Source organism: Drosophila eugracilis, unplaced genomic scaffold (assembly GCF_018153835.1).
Source record: "Drosophila eugracilis isolate 14026-0451.02 unplaced genomic scaffold, ASM1815383v1 contig_445, whole genome shotgun sequence".
Lineage (NCBI taxonomy): Eukaryota > Metazoa > Arthropoda > Insecta > Diptera > Drosophilidae > Drosophila > Drosophila eugracilis.
The window spans coordinates 1640879-1668162 of NW_024573311.1; the positions used below are offsets into that span (position 1 = coordinate 1640879).

A 27284-nucleotide genomic window follows, 5' to 3' on the forward strand; every position below is an offset into this window, starting at 1 on the left:
GGAAAGGAAGCTCCGGCAAGGCCGGGCCTCAAGCCCTCCCTATTCTGGCACCTCTTCCCTCTCGGACCCACTTCCTTATTGTAGTCGCAAAGCGCCAAAGCAAGATAAATGGCGCAGAAGTAAACACATTTGGTGTGAAGAGTTGCGGAAAGCGGGGAGGATGGGAAATGGGGAACAGCGGAGTCGCCTGGGAAGACCAAGAAAAATCACGAGCAGCGTCGAAACAAGCGAAACAATGGTCGCATTGACACTAAGGAAAAATCCCTGAAAAGAAGGCAAACCTTGAAAAGGGCATCGGATTTGTTGTTAAAAACTATTTAATACCCTATGCTAGCAGTTTTTAAAGAAGTCATCAAAAAGTATGCAAAATTGTATAATTAATTTGGTAAGAAGGTCAAAAATGTATATTATAAGTTTAAAGACCAATAAGTTCCAATGATTTACTTACCATTATTTTGCTAGTTTTGTCCTAATCCCTCATATATTATATATTTAAAAAGCTTTATATTAGCTTCTTTATGCTAAGCATGTATCCAGCATACCTTTAAATAAGGTAAAATAGAAAAACAGCACAGGAACGGAAGCAAAAACAAGGCAAAGGCGGAAGGATGAGCGGACAAACGAGGAGCACCGACAACAATGCCTCGCCAGCTGCTCCCGATGATGATGATGACGGCCCTCCAAATGAGCCAGACTGTACAACAGGAGCCGGAGAAAAGAGAGGGAGAGGTCGTGCCTCGCCCATTTGACAAGTGTTGTGCGGCAGATTAATTTATTTTATAGCAAGTTTGTGCCATTTTTTGTGTCTACCAGCACCGCTCATCGCCCGAAACTCTCATCTTGCAGTGCCCCCCTCAAAATTGCTCGCATCATAAATAACGCACACTGAGCGCATAAATTGTTAGTTCAGCTCAGTTTTTGGTTGCCTGAACCTAAAAGTCCTGTGCCTGTGCCTGCGCCTGGGCCTCCTTTACATCCTGGATAGCATTTGAATGGCGTGTGCGAAACATTAAATATGTGGAATGCTCTTTGAATTTCAATTTCCATTTGGCCCTCTGATTTTGTGGGCGAAGAGCCGAGCTGCACAAGTTTCAATGTGCGTTTCAAATGATTTATGTCTGACATTTCTACGGAAGCGCCGTTCCAGATTAGGCTAGCTGACCCGAATTCCTTTTTTTTCTGCAGCTTAGGACAGTGCAAGGAGACTTCCAAGCTGTCTGAGATATTTGCTTAAATGAAACTGCTGATGAATCAGTAGAAAATGGAAGTAAAACATAAGTTTGACTGGAGAACTGTGATTAAAGAAGAGAGCGTGAGAAGCTAGAAATGTTAATATTGCTATAATATTAATTAATTCAAGTCCGCAAAGTCTGCCACCCATAAATTTAATATTAAAGAAACTAAATGAAAAATGGTGAAACGGAAAACCATATTTTAATCACAGCTTCCCATGCAAAAAGCTTATTTAATTATTAAAATCGTATCGTAAGCCTCCCTAAGGATTTAACTTTATTCAATTTTTTTAGATGGCTGTGATTTAAACTAGTTTGAAGTGCTAGAGTTAATAATTTCACTTTGAAGCGATTTTAATTTTTCAGCTCTTTCATCCATCCAATTCCCCTCTCGGTCTTATCTCTCTCTCTCTCATTTTCTCTTCTGTGTGACTGTGGAAACTTTTCATTGGAACTGCTCGTGCTGAACTGTTTCAACTGCTGCCACTTTATTACTGAGGAAGCCATTCAGGGCAGATTTGAGTCACACGGACCCACGCACATAAGATGCTTATCCTTGGCTCTATCGCATGCTCCTACACTAACACACACACACACACACACATATACAGAAGAGTAGAACGAATTCCCCTTTACTTTTTGGAGTCCCTCTGCCCCACCGTTTGGCAATCAGCTTTTACCCCTTTCAAAGAAGAGACCGGCAAGAAAATCCAAAATGAAATCCCGCTTTTAATTATATTTATACCCAAGTGGCCAATACCAAGTAAACACATACAAACACACACTCCGGCATACAAACACAATCAACCGGGCACACATATACACACTCTTCCGGAATTGAAATCAGCAACTTACTTACACACACACATAAACATATACTCTACTCTGCCGCAGGGATTCCCCCTGTACCCATCTGCACTGCCCCTCTACTCCATCTCCATCCAGCCGAATCAAAAGACAAACACAAAAGCAAAACAATAACAAAAAATTGCAAATTTCCAACAGAAACTTTCTATTGTGCGTGATGGGAAACTGTAAGAATTAGAAAATCAGAAAATTCAAAATCAAGTAAGCGCCCTACAAAAATATTTATTTAGAAGCACCATTACTTTACTGCAATGAAGGGCCTTATATTGTTAGAATTGTGTTAGAAAACTCAGACAATATAAATTTTTAACAATTTTCTAGAGTTTCACATTGAAATGAGTTACCGGCTTGAATAGCACTCCCTAATAAAAGTGGATTTCCATTATCGACGGAATATAAAAGATATCTTTTAATAATAATTTTACCAAAAATCTAAATGGTGATATTTAGTGTATCCAAGACAATATCCCATTGTCACCTTCATCAGCAATAGTTGCCAAAAATCGATAGCGTGTGTGTTAAGATAGGCACCTACATCAAGGTCGATTTGGTTTTTGGCCTGGACATCATATACCAGTTTCGTAACCCATTTTAATCCAATTTCAGTTCGGACAATCCTTTTCGGAGCTCTTGGGCCCATTGTCAAAAGTTAATCAAATCAATGTTTGCTGCCCTGCCAGCCAGTCGCTTAGCTTAGTTACGTGTCTATTTGTTATTTGTCAATCACTAAGCTACTTTATGTGTGTCAATACGGGAGGGTGGGGGAAGGGGTGTTTGGGTGGGTTTTGTAGGTATTGTAGGATGCTGGCTGATGGCTGATGGCCCTCAAATCTCATCCCAAACCCTAGCCCTTGAGCACCAGACCAGGTGCCAGAATCATTTTGGCCTCCCTTTAAGCTCGGCCTGGAATATGCCCTCGAGTACTTTGTTCTTACACTTGACTGACTGCCATGTCCTTCTCTTTCGTCCTGTGTTTGTGTGTGTGTTTGTGCCTACGGCGGCTTTCTGTCTCACTTGGCCATGTGTCTATTGCCCCTTCCGTCCCCTATTGACCCCTTTTGGCCACCTTGTATGCTCCATCTAGTTCACATAACACCGTTTCCAATTTGAACACCAAATCGAACTGGGACAAAGGGCCAGAAGCTGAAATCAAGAGCAAGTGAAGGGGCAGAAGCAGGGGCAGAAGCAGCAACTGTGGCAACATTACTCTAGCAACTTTCTGTACGTTTTGTTTCAAACTTACGAATCCATTTTATGTCTCGCAACAAAATCCATTGACATTAGAAGAGCTTCGATACAAAATGGGTAAAAATATGGGAATATGTTGGAAGGAAAAGGTGGTTCGAAAGAGTGGGATAGGAATTGCTTTGAAGGTTTATGGATCTTGTTTCAGTCAATGATTTTGTAAGTCCTTTGATGAAATGAACAATATTGATAAAAGAAAATAACAGACATAAATGGTAACCGAATTAAAATGTATTATATAAATTATTAAGTTGTCCGGAATAAAGTTTAATTATTAAATTTAAGATCCTTTAAGAACAATCCTTTTTCTTAAAAATTATTTTTCTTAACAGATGTCAAAAAAACAGAAATACTGGTCTCGGTTTCTGCAATTTATATTTTTATATAAACAAACAATTAAACTACATTCGTTTACTTTGAAAACTTTACTTTTCTTCAACAGTCTCCATAGGCTTGAAACCACAATTCAAGAGCCTTACGTATTTTGTGTTTGGTTTTGTGCCCAAACAAACACAATGTTGATGTCCGAATTTTCGTCTCAGTACAATTTAATTGGATTTGGCCAAGGCTTTGGCTTCTCTCTCACTCTCTGTACTTTCTACCATAAACTCTCTCTCTTATGGTTCTCCCCTGGCTCACCTGTCCTTTACCTCTCTCAAGTCCCCTTCCTACACCCACACAGACACACTGATGGCGGTGCACTTTGTTTGCCGTTTTCAAATCGCACGTGGCTTACAATAAATTTTCAGTTACGATTCCTTGTTTTTCCACTGCTCTTTTTCTTTGTGCGTTTTTTCCTTTCCCAGAGATACTCATATATACGGAGAAAAAATATTTGAAATTTGTGATTCTGGTATCGGAATTGACTTAAAATAGAAGAACGGTTATGCGCTTTCGATTATTGTAGTACCGTCTCCGAAATGGGCTTCCACATATTCAAATAGAGATTTTTTTAACCTTTTTTGGGAATAGCCTTTAATCTGAATGCTATGTAGCTGTATCATATATGTAAACATTATTAAGAACATTATAAAAACAATTATATAATTGATAAGATTTTTAATCCATATAGGAATATAGGATAGATAGGATAATAGACTCTGATATCCTTTCAGTTTAAACAAACAATTATAATAATGTCACCTTTTTCGCAGTGTACGAACATTGTGGCTGGGAAACCCTGAAGGGGAGGCAAAAATGGTCTGAGTGGCGTTGGGTGCTTCCAAATTGGCTGCTTGGTAAGCAGTAAAACAGTTTGCGATGACAAATGCAAAAACAACACACGCACACACTCAGAGAGAGGGTAGGTGCATGCACACACTCAAGCAGATAACAGATTTCACGGGAAATTCTTTGAATTCTGGGGAGATGGAACCGACGGTTTTCTGCTCGGCAGGGAAATCCTGCCAAGAAGGTGGGCAGAAGGGGTAAGACTAAACGAAAGATGGCACAATTTCTCGATGGTTTTCTTGATTTTTTGTATATTTTCTGGTCTTTTGCGTGTGTGGGACTTACAGAATCCAGGAAAAGTTTCTGCCGTTGTTCGTTGATTTGAAATAGTTCAGGCAATCTAAAAAAGTTTTGAGATATTTATTTACAGAAGGGCTCCAATAGATATTACCGACTGAAAGGTGTACAATTTAGCATACAAAATAAAACAAAATGTAAAGTTTTAAACAAAAAAAATTGTGTTACTTTCTAAAACGTAAACAGACAGTAGCACGAAGCTGCAAAAACTTGTATTGCCAAAATGGTACTGGCCGTATGATTTGTATTTTTGGGACCAAGAAAAAGTTCTCAGTTCTATAAAAAAAAAAGAATGAGAATAAAATTGCAGCCTTCAGCAGCGTGAGGGAAAAACTTGGAAAACAGCACGCACTTGCAATTTGGGGCATTTTATTAGCCACTCAGCCGCTCAGAGGCAGCACATTGTCGTGCAATGCCAAAGCCACAAAATGTGAGCCAACTGCCAGCCTTTGCCAGTGCTTTTCCAGCTGCTGCATGCATCCAAAAAAATAGAGGAATAGAACAAAAAAAAACAAGAGGAAAAGCTATAGTCGAGTGCCGCGACTATAAGATACCCGTTACTGTTTTACACAATTTTAAAATCTTAATTTTGCTAGTGGAAATTCACAAGGCGCCACCTATTGTCAGAGGAAGTATGTTGAGTATGCTTATAGTGACGTCACTGCCCATGTGGAGCCTTATAACCTTAATTTCTTCATAAATAGCGAAATAATGTTCCGATTTGAAAAATCTTTTGTAAGTCGATAGATATTAACAGAAATAAGTTACACAAGGTCAAACGAAGGCATTCATAATAATATTGTAGACTCCACAGTTTTCCGCGGTTTGTGGGCGTTAGAGTGGGCGTGGCCGGATGCAACTTCGTGGCAAGTTGCAGAGGCATCTCCTAAATACGTGTTCTTAAGCAAAATTGTGTAGCTTTTATAGTTTTCGAGATTTTTGCATTTTTGGTTTTTCGGGTTTTGTGGGCGTTAGAGTGGGCGTGGCGTGATTGGAAAAAACAATTCGCATTGGGAGCATTATAGAAACATACATGCTTGATCCGAACTTTCTATCTCTTATAGTTACCGAGATATCAGCTTTTCTAGAAAATCCGAAAACCGTCTTTTGAGCCTTGTGGGCGTATGGGTGGGTGTGGCCGGATAGTAGTACCACTATAAGATGCGCTGCCATCTAAAGATTATACTTTTTGAATTTCAACTTTCTAACTGCAATAGTTCCTGAGATTTCAGCAATTTTAGTTTTTTGCGACTTGTGGGCGTTAGAGTGGGCGTGGCAGGATGCTGTAATAAACTTGCGCTGTCCCGGGACCTCAGAATCTTCATGCCTAATCTCAGCTTTGTATCTGCTATAGTTCCTGAGATCTCAGCGTTCATACGGACGGACGGACGGACGGACGGACGGACGGACGGACGGACGGACGGACAGACGGACATGGCTCAATCGACTTCGCTATTGATCCTGATCAAGAATATATATACTTTATAGGGTCGCAAAAGCTTCCTTCTATCTGTTACATACTTTTCAACGAATCTAGTATACCCTTTTACTCTACGAGTAACGGGTATAAAAACGAAACAAAAAAATGGAGGAAAAACTGAAAAACTTTCGGGACAGGAGCAGAGCGAGCGGCATAAGCCTGCCACATACAACAAGCACAAACACATTCACAGTTGCTGCTGCACAACTGGCAATGAAGCTAATTTTTCACGCAGTTTTGAGTACACATGCCACAAAAGATGCCTTCAAGCGCAGCTCCTCCTCTCGGCCTTTCTCTCTGCCTTCTTGGCTCCAGCCTCCCACCACTTCCCAAAAAAAAGAACACAGAGAATACAGCGGGGCATGACCCAGAGGGCAGCACCTCCCAGCATCTAGAGTCGCGTCGAGGTCAAGCGCATGCAATTTGCCAGCACTCCCCCTAAAAGCAGCGCCTTTTTGCCACACGGCTTTGTTTTAAGCGCTGTTTTTGCCGGGACTGTACTTTGCTCCCCATTGTTGTTTTCTGGCTTGCACACCCTACTGCAAATCGGATCAACTAACTCAGCTAGTCCACAAAGTTTAGATCAACGACGTGATTTAGGGGAAAAGCTATATCTAAATATGATCTTTTCACTTTAGAACTTACGATTTGCTTGGTCTTAGTCTTAGTCTTTTTTGTCAATTAATTAATTAATTATGGACTAAAGTGGAAAGTTATCTCCCGAAAGAGTATTTCCGAACGAATGCCCAAAGGAATGCTGATGCGCTTCTAGCATTTTGGCATGGCTGTACCTCGTTTGCATTTCGCTATCAGCTCAATTACGTACCGTTTGCCATCCGCCGTGTACTCTGACCCAAGGCTTTAGTTTCGCATATTTTTCGACGTGTTCAGCGGGCCAAATTGAATTGCTGCCACGCGCAGTGGTATAAGCCACAATTTTCGCCCGTAGCTCGACACCTGGACCTGGCTAATTAAGTGAGGCGACGCAAACGTCGACGACAGCGGTGTCGATGGCTAGTTCATTGGACTGGGGCTGAGTTGGCTAATTAAAAGGCGGTCGCGTCTACGTGGATGCAATGCCAAAAACTGAACCACAGAGCAGAAATTAGAAGCTTTGCTCCACAATCCCTTTGGCATGCAAAACACGTGCGTCCTGCAAAACAATTAAATGGAACGCCAAGGCCCCCACATCCGGATCCTTGATGTTGATGTTGATGTAGTCGTCGTCCCTGTTGTCGTTCATGTCGTCAATGGTCAATCCTCAATGTCGTCGCCAATTGGCAGTTTCATACGGGTCAGGGGAGGCAAGCAATGGGCGGAGCCATTCAAACCCGCCCCCAATGCGTAACCTTGATTGCCGGAGGTCGGGGATTCGGCATGGGTAGTGGGACAATTAATGGCTTCACTTTGCCCGTGCAAATTGACAACCGTTTGCCAGTGCTTAAAAGCACCACCCAAAGTGGCCCATGAAATTTTAAACTTTAACTCAATTTCCTTCCTTTCGGGTTAGCCTCGTAGTGCAGAGGGCGAGGAGGAGGAGTATTTTATGAGTTCAACTTTGTAAAAGGGTTTAATTCCTTGATTTGTGGGGTACTTTTTTTTAACAAAGTTTGCAAGATATGAAAAATCAATTAAGAGCAATATAAAATCACAGAATTATTCTTTTATTGAATAATTTAACTGTGAATATTTTCAGTCTTCATAAAAGCCACATAAAATTGTAATGATGTAGGAAGGACCTGTGTCATTCAACTGAAAAATGAGTGGAATTAAGGATGAGCAAGTGGGAAAGGCATATTCAAACTGCCAATAATGTGTCAACATCAGATCGGAATCCAACGTTCCGCCGGCTTTATTAGATATTCCTCCAGCTCGATTTTACCCCATGTAAAGCAGATCAACCATTCCATTTTCATAGCCTTCCATTTCACTTAACATAACAGCCGGGAAAGCTCACGTGAAATGCATCTGCGATATGGATAGGTTCTTCTTTCGCATCGGCTGCTTTACAGAGCTTTGTCATCATCGTCATCATGAAACTGCACCTTAGTGTAAGAGCTGCATTTCCATAAATGGTATGAAAGGGTATTTATGACTTTAATGATGTAACATGGATTTTGTGTAATGTAAAACGACGTTTTTCATAGGTAATTTGGGCAATTGCGCAAATTGTTTTCAATTTATTTGTATGATTTTACTGATTAAGTTGATAGATATATATTAAACAGCAATGATAGTATAGGTATTTCACTTTTCGACTCCTTTATGCTCAGACCATCCATTATTCCCCGTGCTTAATGCCAACTGCTGGCACCTGTGCACCTGTGGCTCCGTGAGAGCGTAAGGTATGCAGCATTTTTTGAGTGTCCCCGACACATTTGAATATGCCAAAAGCAGCTGCAAGGCGTCAAACTGACAAGCAGGCGACGGTTGCCGCGGGCAGGTGAAGCGGTTGGATTGTGAAAAGGGGCCAGTAACCAGCAACTGGGCGTGGCACCTCACCGTGCGGTTGGACTACGGATTCCCACGGCTCTGGGTGCGAATGCTTGGAATCGTTTTGCGTTCAACGCTCGTCGCTCTCTTCCAAAGCTGACACAGATTTCAGGGCGATTTATGCTCCCTTTCGGTTTCGCATCCTTTAACGTCCTCTACGTCACATCCTGATTTTGGCATATGTGTTCAATGGGTTGCCTGCGAATGTGTGTGTGTGTGTGTGTCTATCTGTGTGTTATTTGCAAGGGAAGTGCTGGATTGCCAGCTTTCTTTTGTGTCCTTCAATAAGAATTTGGTTGAGGGGCGGCGCTTTAAAGTTAATGCCAAGGTGAGAGAATCTTTGGAATAAAACGAAAGTATATTGGGCATTGAAAGAGATTACGCGGAGGTTAAGGACAAGCCAGAGTTGGGGAATTGTGGTATTGTTTTGTCTTATCTTCTTGATTGAAAAACTGAATAAATCCTTAAAGAATTTTATTTCTTACCTTCGGTGCTAGCAGGATGTTTAACTTTATTTTATTACTTTTTGATTTTAGCTTCGCGATTGTTTGTTCCCATAAAACCTATCAGTTTTCTCTAATATCTCTTCCACTTGTTAAACAATTTGAGTCGGTTTTTATTATAAGTGAACGAGACTGACAGTGAAAAGCAGGGCAACAGGGTTTGCGTATTCCATAGATTGCTTTTAAGTTAAGTGCCGGCAATTGTTACAATCTCCTGACTTTCCCTTCTGTTCTGTTGTCTTCACCACACTATTGATTTAATACCCGTCTTTAATCCAGTTTGCGGCTACAGTTTTCTCTCTCTTTTTCCATTTAAGTTTCCCTATTTAGTTTCCCGGTAAGAAGAGAATTTAAGACTTCAATTGTTGGCAGATGACGCTAATGCGATTTGCTTAGTGAGAAGATTGAGCCGCTGACAAATTTTTGAGTGCGGTAAAAGTTTGGCGAATCTTTTTTGGCCAACTATGCCGCAGTTGTTGAGGCGAACCTGCTGCCGCACAAATAAATATTTAAGGCGAACACGTGTCGTCCGCCGCAGTCTTGCCCGTGGCAGGGCACGAATCCTTGAATCTTCGAACTTCAAGCAGACAGGGCAGCTCACATCCGCTGCGTGTCCCACAAATAAACCCATGTTGGCAACGAGCCGTATACTTTATTCCTACGCACACATCATTCCGTATTCTCCTCAGCTTTCGCTGGCGTTTAGTTTTGCCCTTCGCTATGTCCCTATCGCTCTCATCCAGCAAATGGCCGGCGACAGCCTCACACGTTGCGTATACGTAATCGCATTTGTGGCACAGCGTGGCCCACTTGTTACGGACACCAGCTTATGATCGGGCAGCGGGATGGGGTATAGGGGATAGCGTGTCGTCCTTTATTTGGCCATAGCCGTTGACTTTTACATGACCATAACAAAAATGTGTCAAGAATTCTGTGCTCAATTGCTGGTGGCTTTCTGGTTGGTAGGCGAGGGTGAGGGGCGAGGGTAACGAAGGCAACTGTGGATAGAACAAATAAACTAAACCAGCTTCTGGACTGTGTCCTTAGTTAAGAGCTTGCATTACAAGAAAAAGTGCAGAAAAATCTGAGAGTTTCCTTTAAAGAGTTTCTTAGGAATGTCTCCAATCATGACTTTTGGACCCAAAAACGAACTTATCTATTAGAGAATACTTAAACATACAATTTTAAATACATTTATATTATTTTCTATATAATATTCCATAACTTTCAATTTCTAAGTGTAGACCAAATAAAATTTAAGTTTTTTCCTTCTGGTCACGATTCTTTAAAGAACTTTCATAATTTCCGAGTTCAGCTTTGCCAACAAGATACGGCTCAAATGAAATCCAATTTCGGTCCGCTTCAATTGCAACAATGACATGGCCGAGATCAAAGCCAAACAACGGAAATCAATTGACCATTTTGGCCCAGTTGAATGCGCTTAGTTAGCGCTTTCGATTCGAGCCAAACTTTTGCGCATAATTGCGCCCGCAAGTGTGAACGGGCTGATTGGAAAACGTGGCTCCGCACTGGGACTCTTTATGGGGCACACAGGCTCTAGGACAACGACAATTTTCGATAGCTTAAAATTGAGCTCCGTCCGAAGAGGACCCAATTGCACTTCCAACCGAAGTTCAGCTCAGCCGAAAAGTATGCAAACAATGCAGTTGGTTTATGGCCTCCATGTGTCTCGTCTCCTTTCAAAGGGACTGGCACTTTTAGCCATCTCGTCCTGCTGCGCTTGGGACTTACTTTTGGCCATTGCAGCCATTTTGGAAAATCCGTTTTATGGGCGTGGCACGCCATGGAAAATCCAGAGCTCTGAACGCCAAACGCATTCAAAACAAGGAAAAGCGATGCAGCTGGGCAATGGAATATCAGCAAGGAACGGCAACTGGAAAACATGCAATAGTGCAACTCCAGGGGTTGGTGAGGATATGAAAAACCAAATTTAAGCAATGTGGAAGTCCCACTAAAGTCGTGAAAAGTCAAGGGCAGCTTAGACAATTTACTGTTTTCCATTTGTATTATCTATGATTTGGATTTACTGCAGCTAAATTAGTTAATTAGCACTTAATGTCAGAAGATAGTATATAATATCGAACTTAAAAGTTAAAAACCTTACGGCTATAGTAAGAATAATAGCTTTGCAATGACTGGGAAATCAAAGGCAAAGCAAAAATCAATAAAAAGGCACTAATCGCGTATTATTAACATTAAGTGATGAAAAGAACTGAAAACCCTTTCTGCACATAGCCAATACATTCCCGTTTCTTCACTTGAGATTTGGCTATTCAAACACATTTATTATTTTCGATAGCTTTAGGCTTTATTAACGGACACTAAATAATGTTTATCTAAGTTTTAGAAAGATTGACATTTTTGTCATCCCACAAAAGAAGTTGAGCTAAATATGAAATAAATTCCATAAATAAGAAGTTAGCCCAATGTGCAATAACATGAAATCAGTGGCATGTTCATTAGATTGACATTCCCATTCATCCGCAGTTCATCGTTTGATGCAATCCGTAATCAGCAGAAATGCACCAACTACGCACTAGCTCAATGTCAATCTATCCAGATTCAGATCCACATTTCCACATCCCACCGCACCTTCAGCCACTGCATTATAGCATATGCAATCACAATTGTCAATTGTACAAATGACAGCGGGCACAAAGGAAGACAGCAGGAGACTTCGCAGTCGTAGTCAACAATTACGGTTAGTGCCACAGTTTGACTGCGGCGGATCCTGCCCACAGTCATTGCAATCATGGTTAGTTGAGTTCTCTGTCGAGTCCACTCTACACGGCAAGAATATCTTTGAATTAACATTAAAGGATACAAATATGAAACCTTAACTAATTCTTATACTAATATACTCTCGATAAAGATCTCTCGAGGTTTGCATTTTAAGTTGTACATTCCATAAGCATGGCTATCAGGAAACCTTAAGTTTCTCTTCAATCTGTAAGCGATCAAAATATATTTAATATTTTTTCCCCCGTGTGGCTGAATTTTAATGTGATTGTCAGCCGAGTGAATGGGAAAAAAAGGAAAGCACCGAGGGAAAATAAAGGAAAAGTGCAGAGCTGTCAGACCGCCTTTACTCCTCCGTTCGGAATGTGTGTATAATGGGCATGAATGAGCTGAGGCCGATGGCGATGGCGTTGTCGATGCCTCTGAGATATGTGGCAGGTAAAAAATGGGTGGCATAACGGGGGGCGATGGATGGAAAAGCATGGCCTGCCGACAGGCGCTTGGCAGCGTAACATTTGCCAGAAAAGCGGCAACAATGCAAGCGTCCAGAGGAAAGCTCATTGTCATTGCAATTGAACGAGTCATTGACTGAATGAATAAGTGAATGAACGAATGACTTTGCCGGCCGTATGCAAAAAGAAAATCCCCATCTGACCGGCCTCGGCTGGAAAAGCTTTTAGAATAATGCCCAACGAAATGAAAATCGAGTAAGGCGTACACGCCCGGAAGGCAAAGCCGGAAAAACATTTAACTAAATTGCAAATGGCAAACAAAAAAGGGGGACACAAAAGGCAGAAAAGGAAACTCTTGTTACGCTCGATATCTTTGCCCCAAGGCGGAGCTTTTCCCCTAACTGACAATATTTTTTTCTTCTCTTTGGCACAAAAAATTGCAAATTTAATTTGAAGTGGATGAAAGTATGCCGCAATAAATTCTAATTAAAAGCAAGTGCCATCAATCAAGACTCAACAAGGCCAAGGCACATTTTTCACTTCAATTAATCAGCTAGCTGAAACAGGCTTGTGTGCTTCAGTTTCTGGGCAAAACGGATGATGATGTCTCACTTCAGAACCGCTTTTTGTCTTTTGGGAAAAATTCCTACGTCAAAGGACTAGACAACTTTTGGGCTCTTTTATCGCATTACGCATTTATCACCAGAGCTAGAGAGATATGCAAGGACTCAAGTATGTATGCGTGTGTGTGTGTGTGTGTGCTGCCTATAATGATAAAAGGACAATGGAACCTCCTCTATGTACGATAATTATGTGGGCGTTTCTGAGTGTGTGCAACACCAGAGGAATAAAAGACGCCAAGTGACCCACAAGCTAAGCTGGCCTGGTCGCAGCAAAAAAAAGAAGGAAAACCGAGAAGAAAGGGCCAACAAAATGCAACGCAAAGTGAAATGTAAGTAGACTTGAGACTTAAAGCGTTGGGACTTGTGCATATATAACGAAAAAAGGAGGAGAAGAAGGATGGCGTGCGGTCGACAGTCTACCAAACTGACCCCGTTCTGAATTCTATGCTAATGAACTGCTCGGCTTCGTTGTTTTTTGTGTCCTTTTTTAGAAGGGAGAGGGGGTGGTGGTGCTGAAGGCGTTTTGGACAGCCTAAAAGGAACACTCGAAACAAGACAAAGGCCAAGAGCTTTTCGATCCAGATATGCATAAGCATAATGCAAATTAAGATAGATTTACAAGTCAAAAGGCAGTAAAACATTCAACAATGTAGCGCACTAAGAAGTTTATTTTTTGCTAATATTTAAGTTAGTTAAGCAGTTTAAAATGTCTACATATAATATTTTGACATATTGTTAGAGAAGAAACTGCGATGGGTGGATGGATAAATGTTGTACCACCATAAACTCAAATATTTTCTAATAAATAAACTCTCCCTGCTGCCATCTAAGCCAATATGTATAATCGGCCAAAAAGCAAACAAAGAAATAACCACTCCCGTTTTCAGCTAACTGCTAGACCATTTATCTATCCATCGCGCTGAACTTTCAATAAAATCCCCAACAGAAATGCCAAAATGAAATAGTCCAGAGAAAAGCTTTTCATTACACGCCAAACTTTTCACAAAATACGAGTATATTATTAAAAAACAAAAAAGAAATACGCGACCAGTTAAAACTATCCTCGGAAAATAAAAGTAAAAAAAGTGAAGAAAAAAACAAATGAATGGGCGCCATTGGCTGCAGTATACGAGTATACGAAAAAAAAGGACACAAGTTTTGGACCCTGTTGAAAAAAAAAGTGCAAAAAGTGCGCAAGCGAGTAAAAGTTATAAAATTAAAACTCTTATTCATTCCCGCGCTACTTTCTTTCTCTTTCACCCGGTGGCTTTCCCCATGTCGAACTTTCCAACTTGCATACGTCATTGCAGCAAATTAACGCTACGGAAACGGAAATATAATAAGAAGCCACATAAATCAAACGGATCCCATTATGCTGGAGGGGGTGAAAAGAAAGCAGCCAGCTACCAAGGCGACTTCTTTAAATAATTCTAGACCCTGACGAGCACAAAAGGTAAATGAATGGGAATACACTCTAGATTAACGTGACACAAAAATGTCAATTTTAATGAGCAATTACAAGTGATTCCTTCTTTATTCCAACCGCAAATTAAGTTAATTAGATTTTTTACACATGTTTAATCCATTAAGCCAATGCATTGTACTCTTTTATGAGATCGCTTATTCTAATTTACAAAAGTGAGTTCTGTTTTCAATTAATTTTCTTTTAAATAGAAATTTATCTGCTCAAAAGGTAAACTTTTTTAAGGGTATATTTTAAGCTGCCTTTGATTATAATTCGCTCATGGTCTTTATGTATTAATTTATATATAAATATACACTTTTTGTGGCCACCACTCCCCCAACCCTCGGTTAACAATTATTTTAAACGCAGCGCCTCTGGTCATGTACGTTGGCCATTCATTTTTATTTTTATTCCAACTTTTTTCTCCCCGACCTTCATTTCGTTGGTTGGCGTCGACATAAAAGAATGTTTCATTATTTATGCGGCTTTTTGTGGACTTAGCTTTATTCAGCTGCTGCCACTGCTGCTACTGCCGCTGATGATGATGACGATGACGATGTTGAGGTCGATTATGTTGATGATGCGCTTAATGGGAGATAATAAATTAATGCATTTAACACAAAAGTCTAGTGGTCTCTGCCCGACTTCTGGACTGTAGTAATCACTTCGGAAAAGTTAAAAGCATTTTTATTTGAAATAGTCATTAAAAGACATAGTAAAGATGGATGACGATTCCATTGAAGTGCCATCTAATTTTGTGCAGTAAAAATCATTTTGATTATCCCTTGACTGCACAAATTGGCTCAATTAGGAAATCAATTTCAATAAAACAATCATCAAACGGCCATTCGTTCATATAGGAACGTACTGAATGGATGGAGGGGGATGACATTGCCACGGCGACTTGGGCACAAATCAAACGATAAAGCGAAAGCCAAGAAAGCAAATTCAATGCCTGACCATTCTTAAACAACAAAACGATATAGTGAGGGGGGATAACAATGGCTAAAATGGAAACAGAAGTGGGGAAGGGAAGGAGGCTAATGCGTCCTTTGTGCCCTGTGACACGTGGAGGATGCCTGGGATTGACTCTTATGCCATAGTTAATGTTTATTGATTCTGCAATGGAGAAGGAGATAAACTATTTTTGGTTGAAGAACACAAATATATTTTTAAGAAAAGAGTAGTTCTTAAGGAATGTTTTATAACAACAATTTATACTTTCAATTCAACTATATAACTATCGCTCGATACACCTTCGTGTCACGCTACCACCCCCAATTCAATGTATGTTCTGTTTTATTGTATTTATTTTTCCAGCTCACATCCGCACACAAATAAACGAGGGGAATATTTATCAATGGAGCGCGAGAGACAAGGTAAATATAATGCCAGTACCAGTCCTTTTGTCAACTGTATTGTAAGACGTGAGAGGGGAGGAGAGAAATTGTGGAGGGGAAGGACAAGCGCTTGCAGCTTTTTCGCCCTGTTTGTTTAGGCCAACTCACCGACTTAAGGAGTCTCCTGCCTCCACGGAGCTTTCAATTCCAATTTAAATATTTAGAGAGCATCAGCATTTGGCACCTCTTTGAACTCCGTTGGCATCAATCAGCGAAAGCAACAGGACTCGGAATTGATGTCCCTCCCCCTCACCAAAGCGCCGATGAAATTTTTAATTGAAATTAGCATTCGAAATTTCTACCAGTCACCGCAAAATTGCTGCGGCTTTTTCCTGTAAAACAGAATTTCATGCCGTGGGCTGCCAAGTTATAATTACAATTGAAATGGGGGCGTGGGTTTTGCCAGCGGTAGTGGGCGGAACTGGGCGTGTTGTTGGACGAAAGCCAAAAATTGAACAAGCCTAATCAGAAGCGTTGGTGGCAATTCGGATAGCATTTCTTGTGAAACTATTTCCCTTTTCAATTCCATGAATTTCAAAGAGGACCTCTCCCTATCATGTCCTATCAAATCAAATCAACATGAACTGAAGGCCAGCGAAGTGAGAACATTCATCGAAATATTTCTATTTATATACAAATAAGCGAATTAAATTCCATTCTGCGAAAAAATGAAATCTATTTGTCTAATATCCATTACGATTGGCGATCTATTTCTGGCCCTCACACAGACACCCACGCCTCACACCCATCACAATCTTGTCTTGTTCATGGTTCATTTGGTCTTGGCTCTTTCTCGCACTAATAACAAATTTATTATGGCCGCTTATCAATCAAAAGCTTTTGTTATTCGAGTGGAATGCGTAAGTGACAGCGAGCGGAGGAGGACTGGACTCGGACTCGGATTCGGACTTCAGGACTTCAGAACTCCAAGTGGCAGCGTCAGTAAGAGGTCGTTAAAAGCCAAAACACTGAAGGGGGAGATTAAGGACACGACGGAAGCAGAAGTGCTGTTTGGCCATTCTCAGGGCGACGGACTGTGAGCAGCACTGGGCTTCACAATTTGGGTTTGAGATTGGTCAAGGAAGTGGAAGGAATATATCTGAATGTGATGGAAGAGTAGCTTTTAAATGGAGTTGGATATTAAAGAAAAAACTAGACATCTATTTTAATTTACATTCTTTTATAAGTCCCTAAACATGGATTTAAAACTGAAGATTTTTCGTTAGTAGTTTGACTGCTTTCTAAAAATGTATTTAACAGAAAATCTGCTATTACTTTTTTTTGCCAATTGTAAAAATTCTAAACATTGTATAATATAGAAGTTTACTTTAGTGATAGAGTTTAGTTTGGTTACTCACAAGCACCTTTCACCATTATTTATGCAGCTTAGTGTCAACTTTATTTTATCCAGCTCATTAGCAAATCGTAACCATGGGTGACTTAACTAACACACTTCAGACCAGTAACTAATATGGCCTTGGGCAATATTAACGATGGCAAACAAAGCCCCTGGTCACAAAAACCCCAACAACAAACACAAACACATCCTGATGTCCGGTTAGTGTAACCTTTTGGAACATGAAGATATGGAGAGAGATCGCATTAATTCCGGGCCAACACTTGAGCCGCTTATTAGCAGGCAGGCAAATGATGGTCATGTCTGGTATGGTACTCGCCCCTAATGGGCGTGTCCCTTGGCCATGATGCCGAACCATAACTTTTAGGCTTTTCCATGTCAACAAACATAAACAGAGCACAGACACACGAGAGAGCAAACATTCAGGCAAGCATTCAGGCCAAGGCCAAACAATGGGCGGAAATGTGTGTCATACGTAAGAGAGGGGGAGGTGGATAGTTCGAGAAGAGAAGAAGAACATTATTTGTGCACTTTTGTGTTGCCCTTTTGTAGGCGTATTAACATATTCTTTGCTCTCCAGAGCCAAAAGGTCAGCCCTGGAGCGCAATGATGTATGCAAAATCCTGGCGCCGATAAAGTTATCAGCCCCATTTTCTGTCGTCCTGTCCCATCCTTCCTTCCTGCCCGTGATTAGAGAGCTTCTATGGTCGAAAAGTTTTCCTAGCAGGAATGGAAACTGAAGTGCTGCACAAATACGCGTTGAAAGTTCTGCGTTTTTCCGTTTTTCACTTTAAGCTTTGGCTATTATCCGAGCAAATAAATAAACAAATTACTTTCACTATTGCCGCTCGAGCGGAGAGCCGAAAGTAAGCTAAGGATAAAGTGTTGGGCAAATAAGCCGAATCGGCAACAACTTTGGAAGGCTGCAAGCTGGTTTAATATTATTAAAATATTTACCGCTCTCAAAAAGCTTTCTATTTGCTTTTATTACGACCGTCTCTTTCACTACGTTTGGACTGCGTATGCAAAGTGCAAATTAACGAGCCGTGTTCACTGAAAAGAGCGCACATATCAGCAGAATCTGCAGGATCTGAAGCATCTTCCTGGAAAAAATGAAAACCGTTTGGCGTTATTAATTAAAAGACTGCGACTGAAACGCTTGCCTGATTGCCATTTAGATGGATATGCATGAAGAGGCGTATGAATATCCTTCCAGATCAAATGGCTACATTGCCTTTCGTAGGACTTTTTATATTATTTTAGGAAAAGCAAAAAGCTATGTCAAAACTATTTTTAACAATCCTTTTAAATGATATATTTCAAGGATACATAGTCGCTCGAGAAATCCTTATAACCTTATGAAAAGTTTTTCCCAAGCGAGAGTATTAGCCATTTCGCTCAGGTCCAACTGACTTTTCACCCTGCTTCATTGCACACTTCGCCGAGAAATATTTTAATAAATCTGTGTACACGCACACATACATACACACACACACACATAGACTCACACACTTGAAAAGGGGAAACAAAAGTTGGTCGTAAAAGAAAAACATATTTTTATAGGCTTTCTCTTCGGCTCTTGGAAATACAAACACGGCTGGCCGAGAGGGGCTAAGAGTGGTGGCAGCTCCGGCTGATTAAGGAAAAAATGTTTTTCCTGCGCCCCGGTATTGTAGGTATACATTCATTTATGAAATTGGAACAGTTCTCGCTTTAATTAAGGGAAAGCGAAAAATGCTTGCGTGACTGGCAAATATTTCATTTAACTTTTGCAAAGCACTTTTGACTTTTCCACTGCACCAGCACTAGCACCTCATACCCCATCGTCATCATCTGTTGCCTCATTTTCGCATTCTTTTCGCACTTGTTCAAACTCGCACTGTGCACTGCAGTTAGCAAACGAAATTTCATTTAAATGCCCAACAGCCCGCAAAGTATGCAACGATTTTTGTTCTCACTTTCCTTTTCGTATATGAGTGTTGGTGCTGATGTTGGCATTAGTGTGCGTCTCTATTTCCATGTCTGTGGATGTATGCTAAATGCACTTGTTCTAGATAATTAAAAATGTCATGCAGCTTTTTTGTGCCACCCCGAACTGCCGAGATTTTTGCATTTAATTTCGTTCCACGTTTTAGATTTTGTTTCTATTTTTGGCTGCTTTTTCGTTGCATACTCTACGGCGCTCTAGTTACGTATTCATCGTCGGTGCTGGCTCTTGATTTCTGCCTTTGTTATTTACTGGAATTCTGGGCTTATGCGTGAATAGTTTTTGCTTACACGTCACTTTGAATTTATTCATTTTTCGTTGATGTTTTTTCTGTGGGCGAATTTTACTTTTTTTATGTGCTTATTTTTACGGTTTGTAAATCGGATTTTTTGCTGGGGATCTTCACACTCGACTGGGCCGTGAGTGTGTGAGCGGAATATGGGATTAAAGTATAAACCAATATTACGTTAGGCCTTGATGGAAAATGTAAAAAATAATATTGTAACAATTTAGTTGGCTTGTAATCTTCGATTTACCACTCAGATTGCTTTGCTGAGCAGCTTAATTTTTTATTAAAAATCTGGAAAATCCGTTACCAAGACAAATTTTCACAGTTCGAAAGAAGATTTCACCCCCTTGACGCATTTGCATAATTATTTCCACCAATGCCGCAACCGCAAAGAGAACTTGCCTGAATAGGGCTGAACTATTGGCGAAACACTCAACAAATTGCAGGGAAAGTTGAACCGCAGAGTGTAAATATACTCAACCGCATATTAAGGCTGCCCTCCAACTATTGCCCCCAACTCCCCCTTTCCCTATTTGTTGGCAACTGGCAAATTAATTGATTTGAGGGGAATGAGTGGGCCACCACTTGGCACTCGAAATTAATTTGACTCCCGCCAATGGAACCGTTTGAAATTGTTGCTAAACAAATTTTCTTTATTCCCCAGTTTAGTTTGGCGTCGAAAACTTTTTGGCTCTCTTCCGAGAACTTACCTTAACAATTGAGTGCTAAGTGTTTTTGCTTTCATTGCGGATCAGTTAAAAGAGAAGGTGAAGGAGGAGGCAGGTGGATAACCAACCGTTTTTGGGTAACAGGTGATAATTTTTTACTCTCGTAATTGAGTGCAGAACCTTTCAACGCCTCGGCACACAAAAGGGGTTAATCGGCTTCGGTCCTGGGCGGGATCCTTCCGCAAGTCATTTGCATAATTGTGCCAGAAACACGGGCCAACTGACGGGTCACAGTAAATAAGGATATTCTGGGCCCCCACCTGACTGCCCTCGACCACAAGTCGCTTGCAATTAAATTTAATGAGAATTAATGCTTATAAGATTTGACTGGATGCCATATTTTTTCCACTCGGTCGAGTCTCAATAGCCCAATGCGGTAAATTATGAAAAAAAATATGAAAAGCCATTGAAATTTGGGGTGGAAATATGAAAGGGAACTGTCTGATGACTTGACTTCCTCAAATTACGTATGCTTTCCAATCAGCTAGAGCAAAATCATTAGGCTCTAATGTTGAGCATAATTAAATATGTACTAGACCCGAAAAGAATTTTAAGAACAAACAGACACGTTTTACATTTGACTGTCATTTAAATTAACCAAAAACTTTCGAAACTTTCACTAAGAACTTGCGATTTTACATTGCTGATTAATTTCGTGGTGCTGTGACCTTTCGGTAGTTGGGTCCTCAGCCAATTTACAGCTCCTTTCATTATTCATGTTTAAATTCAGCTTCCTGGTTGCCTGCCTTTCTGCTGTTTTTATCACCAGGCGGAGGCTGGCCGAAAGAAACTTTCGTTGGTCATGCAAAAAGCGCAAAGCGACCGCAAGATAAACGTTAAACAAACTTTATGCAAGCCAAACCAACAGAAAGGCATTCAGGACCGCACCGAAAAAGGGGAAAAAGGGCAGCCAAAAGTAAAGCCTGATAATTTTGCTGTTGCTTTTTAAATAAAATATAAATCAAGCCATGTGTCAGGAGCGTAGGGAAAGGAGGTTAGGGGCTGAGATCTGAGTGCTCTTTAGGTAACAGCTTGTCACCAGTCCGTCCATCAGTGGGACAGAAAGAGACAGACTGTCGGGCGGTAACTAAGCCAGACTGTCAAACAGTTGGCTTTCCCAATGGTGAGATTTCCCATCACTTTTCTCTGCTTTCTTTTTTTTTTTTGTTGAGTACTGATAAATCCCTGTTCTGACAGTTCGTTGACTGCTTTAGCGGCTCCTGTTGGCCCACCTGAGTTCCCCCTTGGGGTGGTACGAAAAAAAGTAAGAACAGAGAGAGATAGGGCTTCCTCTGGCGTATGCTGCGTATGCTTGATAAACAATCCCCAGATGAGATGTTAATTAGGATGGGAGGACAGACCTTGACGAAATTCCGGCCATATTGTGGGTACTCATTAAAAACCAGCATAGTCATTTTCATAATCAAACAGAAGCGAAACAGTCACTGAAGCCGAAGGCCACAGCAGAACTAGTCATGTCAATTGCATTAGAAATTGCATTTAATGAGAGAACTGCAAAAGGGGGACAAAACTGTGAGGGTGAACAGGACCTAAGCTACGAGCAAATGGCGTAGAAAAGGGCGGCACTGAGGCGCCAAAATGGCAAACAGCAACGAACAAATTACGAGCAATTGAATAGTTGAGTATGCGAATAAATAGGGATTTCCAGCTGCATGTCTTTAAATTTATAGTACTTTAACGCTTTAATTACCGCTCCTTTTAATCACTCAATTTCACACATACTCGTACAGTTATTAATCAAATTTAAACCATTGTGAGAGTGCGTAAAATATATCGAACTGAACTGATTTGCATTCACAAAAGCCAATTTATAATCGCTGCCCGGGGATTTTGGCATTTTCGTGTCCATTTATTGCCTGGCCATTGTGTTTCGATAATTGTCACTGCATTCTGGGGCAATTGAAATGCAAATTTGATTGTACATCGCAAATATGTGAAATAAATTTGACAAATTCTCTGCAAGCCTTGGGGATACTTTTAAATGTGTTAAACCAGCCTCTGATTTGCCCTTTAAACCCTTTAGTTTCAAGGCTTCCATGCTCAAGTTAAACAAACCAATGTACCCCCAGCTGGGAAAGGTTTTGCAATCTGATTTGGAAAAGACCACATACGGTGCTCCTCACAAGAGTGAGAAATGAATACTTGATAAACCAACGATGGGCAGTAAATACCCACATACAGATGGAGAGTGAACGGTGTTCCTGCCATCCTGCTCTCCTTGTTTTTTATAGCTTCATGGTAATTTAAACACTTCCGGGCCGAACATTCTGCCCGTGAGTGACTTCCCCTGGTTTTCTTTTCCTTTTTTTGCCCTTGGGTAGCATTAATTTCGCACTCCAGCAATTGGCATATAAATTGGGCAAGGCTGCCATCTTTTCGTGTTTGCGGTCCGCTCAATTTGCATATGAAATGTGTCTAAATATGGAGATATTTGCCAGCCACTTGCTCGCAATATTAAAATGGTGTTGTATACCAAGCCAATTTGCGCTTCCAAAAACTCTGAAAAACGAGGTGTACTAAAAATAAACACAATTCGGTGTTCGGTGTTTAATTAAAATCTTTATTTATTTCTGAATAGGATCTGAAACAATACACATTTCGAAAACCCATTGAGTTTGAAACAAATCCCAATCAGTGCCAAACGATAATCAGGCGAATGACTCATTGTTTTCTGCCAGACAATGGCGGATAGCGCATTGGCAATCCATTTTCTAAACGAATTTAACTGCCTGACATTCATTGCCAGTCATTGCCTTTCGATTGATTTCCTAGTAAATACGATATTTGATCTCCATTCTGCACGAAACATTTAACAGGAACTTTAATTGAATTGTCACTAGTTGATGGGCATCCTAATTTCATGCCAGCCCTTAACGAACTCAACTAAATGGATAATTCATCACGCATACGCACCGTTTGCTAATTACTCGAAGCATGTTCCGCAACAATTAAACAACTTGATGAAATTCAAAAGGGAAACTTGGCCCGGCTAAAAGTTTTCTGCTTATCCGGCATACTGGCAAGCTGGAAAGCTGGCAAACTAACAAGAAGCCAAAGTTGGCAACAACAGATGCAGTTTAAGCAACTGTCGCCGGCTGCACTTTATACCCTGATATCCTTCCATACTTACGCCAAGTGCAATTGTCAAGGCAAGGCTGCTGAAATAAGATTTAAGCCAAAGTTGTTTGGCGGTCGACAGAGCGAAGATGTTGAGTACTCGAGGTTAATCTGGAGAGAAATACGTTTAAATTTGCTCAAAAACGAAGCTCAAGCGTAATTATGTACAGGCCAAAAAGCAGTTTTACGAAATAATACCAACTGAATACTGATAAGTATATGGAACTTAGGGGAAGCATGGCAAAGCAAGAGGGAAAAGCACAAGGCAGCATCATCATCAAAGCACAATAATCATCATCAACATCAACAAACATCGGGGTAGGATCGTAGCACGGTCGGGAAAGCTTCATCGGTTCTTGGGGAAACATTTTTGGGGGAAATAAAACACAATCGACATTTTTGTTGGTTTTTTTTTTTTTTTTTTATAGAGAGGGTAGTTTTTCTCCGCTAAGGATTTTCAAAGTTTACTTTTATTTAGAGAAGTTCCTTTAATGATAATCATACTTATGCTTTGTTTTTCATTTTGGTTTTGTTTTCTTCATCGTCAATTAGCTTCTTTTCCTTTTGCTTACTGTTGTTGTTGTTTGGTTTTAGTAGATGTTTTTTAACAGCTAAATACATGTTCGTTATATCATACTATTTGAGTTTCGTGTTTGCTTTCTTCTGGTGTACTCCTTCTTTCTCGTGTGGTTTGGTTTGTTTGGTTTTTTTTTTTTTTACGTTTGCTGCGTTAAAATTCTCTTACTAACTAGTTTTTAGCTTTGGTTTTTTGTTTGTCTAAATTATAATTGTTTTGGTTTGATTTGGTTTCTGGTTTCGCCTTGGATGTAATTCGGCACCGTGAGTTTGTTTGTCTGAGTTCGCAATTCGACAAGTTTAAGAATCAATCATATCATATAAGTTTCAGAATCTTAATCTATATGTCCATATATCTTAGTAATTACGTGACTTAATACCCTAAATTGTAACAATAATTGTTTTTTCCACTGGTAAATAGTACACACATTTAATGAATACACATAGTAATATTTGCCATAAAGCGTATCTTTAATATTGAATTATTCTTTAATCGATAATATACTTTTGTTTGTTTGTGTTTTGGTTTTTTTGTCCATATATAATTTAAACACTTTCAATGAACTGTAACATCGACTTAGCGCCTAGACAATCGTCTTCTTCGTTTGTATTTTACCTAGTTCGACTCTGCTCTGCTCAAGGCAGCCAGCGGTTATCTCAGCTTTTGGCACATACTGTACTTTTGCTTCTGGGCAATTGCCTTTAACTGCCTTCACTTATCCGCTAGATTCTGTAATTGAGTTCGCTTCGATTCATGTAACTTTCAATAACTTTTGGTGTAATATTCCTCTGGTATATATTTATATATATGTAGATATTAATAGTTATTTTTAATTTTAACATTTATATAGTTGCATATGATAATGCTTAAACTTGCTGGAAAAATGACTAAATTTATCCTTTGCTTAACTTTTCCATCATTCCGTCTATCCTTTCACAAATGACCCTCAACATTAATTTTCTATGGTTTGCCCTTTTTGGTGACTAATTGTAATACGATTAATTAACGATTTTCGATTAAATACTGACAAAGTGTAAGTACACCTATTGAATGAGCTTCGTTGATGCCCCAAACTCAGTCAAAACTGTCGGAAAATCGTATGTTATCAAATCGAAGGAGACTTCTCAAGAACATATCCTTATTTGGTCGGCGACATTTGTTCAATTTTGGTGGCACCCTCACACCCATTTTGCCAGGACTCCATGCCTGGCTACTCCGCGTGCTTAATGCTCTCTTGAACGCATGTACTGTGCCGCGCGGGAACTAACAGGAACTAGCTAAATTTTGTCAGCCTGGACTGAGTTTGAGGCACAAAATTAAGTGCTCTTGCGTACGAGACTATACATTTATATATATTTTAACTTTAGCTTGAACTTTATGCTTTGATTTTTTAACTTCCAAGCAGACGTGCACACACTGCAGGGATATGAAGCATGTAAGTGACGACTGGCCACAACGATTGTTTCACATCCCAAGTTGTTGCCACAGTCTGTGAAGCCTGACAATGCCTTTAGGAACATGGTCAGCCTTCATGCCTTTTGATTATACTTCCATGAATCGTTTCAATCGTTTCCCTATTCGCCAATTTGTCATATGAGTATATAATATTTCGATTTATATATATAATTTTTATAACCACCAATACCTTATTTTAGTTTTGTGTGTGTTTGTTCTGCTCAATTTTGAGATGCAGCTTTTGTCCTTTTGGTTTGGAGACACTTGGTTTAGCCTTCGGGTTGTCTGGTGTTCGATCTTGACGTAGCGGCTTGCTACTTTGTGCTTCTCGTAATCCTAAACGTGTTCCACTGCCACACATCGTTTTGGGGCCCAAATAGTTCGTTGCTGTAGTTTTGGGCTCCTTGACTTGATTTCCCTAGATCCATTTGACTTTCCTTAAGATTTACCTCTAGTTCGTTAGCTATTGTGTTCTGATTCATCTTGTCCTCTGGGGACTTTCACTTCTCATTTCTTATTACGCCTTTCTTCCATTCGCTTTCTCGGAATTAGAGCCTTCTCTGGGCCTTCGTCTGCTGCTTTGTTTGCTGCTTATTTATAAGTTTACTTTTCTGCTTGTTGTAATTCGAGTTGCTGTAGAGTTTTGCGCGACTTACTTATAATTAATTTTACGCTGACTGCTCGATTTGCTACTTTGTTCCTCGACTTAATATTATCATTTAATGTGTTCATTTTAGTCGCTACATAATTGAAGTGTTTTTCATTAAGGATCTGTTTCATATATTATATATTCTTTTTTTTGTAACCTCAGTTTGTCGTTTCACTAATTTCAAGTATGTGTCGTGTTCAATGTGTTGTGTGTTGTGTTTTGATTGTTGTCTTTTTCTTTTCATCTTCTTGTTCATCCTAATGCTGAAAATATATATGTCTAACATATTAATGGAAATAATTGCGATAAGCTGAACTTAGCATTTTATTAACGTAAACTCATAAAATCGTCTTCGCTAGATATTTTTATGACCTCCTCTATCAAACAGCTGAACAGCGCCTTGTTTTTTCTTTGGGGGAACGGCCATTTGGGGCACGCCCTTTCAATATCGTATATAATAGTTAATAATATAATATAGTTTACTCTTGTTCGTTTTTGGTTTGTCAAGTCCATTCTGCAATTACGCATATAACATATAAAGTTTCAGCTGACTCTTGTGGATTTCTCTAAAATATTTCACTAAGCTGGTTCAACTATGATCCATACAAATATTGTGGGGTCTTCATCAATAATAGTTAGTTGTTTGTTCTTTCGTATGGTATTTCAGTGTTTTGTGTATGTTGTCTGCGTATATAATAATATCCCGCTAGTTAATCGTAAACATATTTGTTATAACTAAATATAATATTATCATCCTCGAGTAACTACAGCGTCTGCCTTTAAATAGCTCTTTTGCCTAGCATATAACTCTATAAGTATGTATGTTGTATATAAAATTATAGTATCCATATATTCGTATATACTAGATGTTGAATTAATCAAACACAATTGAATTTTTGCTCGGTTAGCGTTTGCCTGGCTACCAAATAAAAAGCGCTACTCAAAATACGAATCTACTTAAAGAGTTAAACCTTGATCTTAATCGCATTCCTGTGAATTATGAAAAAGTTTGCTCTTCTTAACAAAGGTTTCTCTATTACTATCGGTTTTTTTGTAT

At 39.9% G+C, this 27284-nt stretch overlaps 1 long non-coding RNA gene across 1 annotated transcript; it reads left to right on the top strand.

The window, feature by feature from the left end:
* Nucleotides 1–14448: 14448 nt before the first annotated feature.
* LOC108108045 lies at nt 14449–16721 on the top strand. The gene is made up of 2 exons (XR_005993878.1): nt 14449–14635; nt 15968–16721. It is a non-coding gene; the product is annotated as an uncharacterized LOC108108045 (long non-coding RNA).
* Nucleotides 16722–27284: the final 10563 nt, after the last annotated feature.